Source organism: Lolium rigidum, chromosome 1 (assembly GCF_022539505.1).
Source record: "Lolium rigidum isolate FL_2022 chromosome 1, APGP_CSIRO_Lrig_0.1, whole genome shotgun sequence".
NCBI classification, from domain to species: domain Eukaryota; kingdom Viridiplantae; phylum Streptophyta; class Magnoliopsida; order Poales; family Poaceae; genus Lolium; species Lolium rigidum.
This window is the reverse complement of record NC_061508.1, coordinates 362,915,778-362,918,807: the sequence shown is the minus strand read 5'-3', so window position 1 is coordinate 362,918,807 and position 3,030 is coordinate 362,915,778. Positions and strand designations below refer to the sequence as shown.

Here is a 3,030-nt window from a genome sequence, read left to right as displayed (position 1 = left end):
TATGTCACACATATAAAACAAACAACAAAGGATTAGTGAAAGAGAGAAAAATTGCATGTATACTATTAATCACCTCACCATGACACCGCAAGAACTCACGCCAAGCTCCAGCAGCAACCCTCCACTGTATTTCCTGCCTGTAGCCTGAAGAGAGGAGATATATATTCAAGCAAAATTAGTGTGTGGAGACAACAGAGTACAAGAGATGGGGAAATATCGGTGTGGAAGATGTGATTGCTTGTACAAGCCACGGAAAATATGAACTCACATGTTGCATGTTATCACCATTGGTAAGAATCTTCTGTACACCGAAACCCTAGCTGCAAGTTAGAAGACCCAAATTCCTCGTGACTATTCTTTTGCTCAACTCCATGCCAAAGCTGAAAAACAAGAGCGAACCATCATCAACATCGACAGTTTTAATGAATGCATTTATGGAGAATATCACCAGAAAATTTAGAAATAGTCAATACACATCCAAATATATATATGCAGATCTAGAGCACATGAGCGTGACCTAGCTCTAATCTCTCTGCAATTCCTGAAATTTCTTGAAGGGGGGGAGAAGTAGAATGGACGCACACAGCTGATGTCCTCGTCCATTGTTGCTAATTGCCACCAATTTACCTACACAAACGATCCAAAAAAATGATTAAAACCCATTCAGCGCACCAATGAACCCAAAAAATCATTTACCTGCATGAACGACCCAATACAAAATTTACTTAACCCTTAACTCCCAATGTATTTAAGCTGACGAAATTGCTTAGGAGGTCAGTACCTGCATGAAGGTCTGGAACCTCCCCAGCTGTCTGGTGCTTCTTGGCGGGAGAGAGAAGAGGAGTCGAGCTGTTGCGGCCTTCGCCATCCATCAATTGTTGCGGCCTACAATGCAGTTAATCAGAAACAAGGAGAGAGTACTGGCCATGGCAGGGTAATATATTTTGGATTCCGTACATTAAATAGAACATATACGAAGGAGGAGTGATCCACTGATCCTCCTTGTGCTCCTGCCCACAGTACTAATAAAAATAATCACACTACAAAACCAAATTGATCTTGACAGGAAGCAAGGAATCAAAGGACTGGAAAATCTGTATTTAGATATGCCAGTTTATTTCTGTAATTCTTGGACACTAAAAGTTAAATTGTTATCTAATTCTGAATTAGTATTTCTATATTGGCCGCCAAAAAATAATCTACCGAGCAGACCTGCCACCACACACCGAAACGAGCGTCGTCGTGGCAGACACTGATCTCCAATAACAACACGAGCTCGTACCTTTTGCTTGTCACTCGGCAGACACCACTATCCATCAGGTGAGGTTGCTCTGAAAATCATCCACCGCCGTCCATTATTTTCTAACCATTTCTTCCTGCACAGTCCAAATATTTCTGACCATTCCTTCATTGCCCTGACAGCGCAAGCAACCACTCCAAATATCGATGATATGGATACGGGATAGGTAAAATACCTTGGTTGGATACCATAGATTCTATAAGGCCAGAGCATGTCCTATATCCTTTTCCTTCTATGCATACAAAGAAAAACCCATTAATCATCTGAACCACCTGCATCAAGCCCCAAAGACGATCAGAATCTTTACAAAGAGGAAAAGTTCATAGAGAAATCCTAAGAATAAAACAATCTAAAACTTCTAAAACTGAAGAATAACTATTTGGACCCTTTATGAAATTTGCCACTCATCACAAAAGCTCAGCCCCAACATGGCGTGTTAATTAGCGAGTTTCAGAAATAAGTGTGCATGAAAAATTGACCATGAGAACCTAAACATGGAGAAGTGATTTCCATGCCAATACCCACATCAGGTCGAGAGAGAATCTTAGATAACAAGAGCTCCAGTTCCACACAATATCAGACAACCTATATACCAAAAAAGTTGAACAAGTAAATATGGGGAGGGGGAGTTACCAGCTCAACCTGCACACAGGCTGGAAGCACACGCAACAAAAACACGAATCTGCAAACAGTGGCATCAACACAGTTCAAGAGGGGAGAAAATCCTAGATCATGCAGGCACAAAATAGGAGGAGCTCACCAGAAATTTTGGTCCAGGATCTTAGAGAAAGTGGAGCACGGAGAGAGAAGAGGAGGGGATAACCAGGCTCACCTCAGCCTCTCCAGGAGCACGGATAGAGCAGAGGAGGGCTGTTGATTCGCGACTCCAAGGGGCGTGGTGGACAAGCAGGTGATACGAGGAGTCGACGAGCAGCCCGAGGCGGCGATGCTCCCTCCCTCCTTGTCCAGCGGCCGGAGATCTTGAGCTCCGTCGGCAGTGGACGCGCCGCCGCCTGCGCGCGCGCTACCTGCCACCGCCGCGTCCAGCCGCCGCCGTCGCTAGGTGCGCGGGCCCTGTCGCCGCCGGCTCCCACGTCCGTCGCTAGGCGCGCGGGCCCTGCCGCCGCCGGCTCCCACGTCCGTCGCTAGGCGCGCGGGCCCTGCCGCCGCCGGCTCCCGCGTCCAGCCGCCTTCGTCACTCGAGCACTGCTCCCGTGCATGGATTGGACGAGCAGAAGCGGGATTGGGGGAGGAGAGGAGCAGGTGGGGATTGGAGGAGGAGTAGAGGCCTGCGATTGGGGAGTGGTGGCCGATCTAGGGTTTTCACCCTGTGACCTCACGCGCATAGGAAGTGCACACGAACGAGAGCCCATGGCTGTCTCAAACTACCGGTCCCGCAAGTAGCTGGTCCCACTCGTCATGGACTATCTAAGAAAACCAACAGGTGAGGAAATTTTTGATGCATCCAACGGCTGTGGTGAAAAGTGGGACTAAGGTTTTACTGTGCAGGGTAGAACGGACGAACCAGATTCGTTTGCCCCTTTCAGATGGCCTGGTTGAGAGGGTAGTCTTGGAGCTTTTATAGGAGGAATGTTTCATATAAAATTGTAATTTGTTGGCATCGATACAAAAATGTATATTCACATCTAGCGATTACATATATGTTTCAACTACATAAGAATTTGCTTCCAAATTATTGGAAATCTGCTTCCAAAGAAATGGAAAATTGC

At 46.5% G+C, this 3,030-nt stretch overlaps 1 long non-coding RNA gene across 1 annotated transcript; it reads right to left on the bottom strand.

Moving 5' to 3' along the window:
• Positions 1–1,496: 1,496 nt before the first annotated feature.
• LOC124684743 lies at positions 1,497–2,243 on the bottom strand. Its single transcript, XR_006997137.1, has 3 exons — positions 2,133–2,243; positions 1,934–1,982; positions 1,497–1,572 (listed from the first exon to the last, which is right to left on the bottom strand). It is a non-coding gene; the product is annotated as an uncharacterized LOC124684743 (long non-coding RNA).
• Between the last annotated feature and the right edge of the window lie 787 nt (positions 2,244–3,030).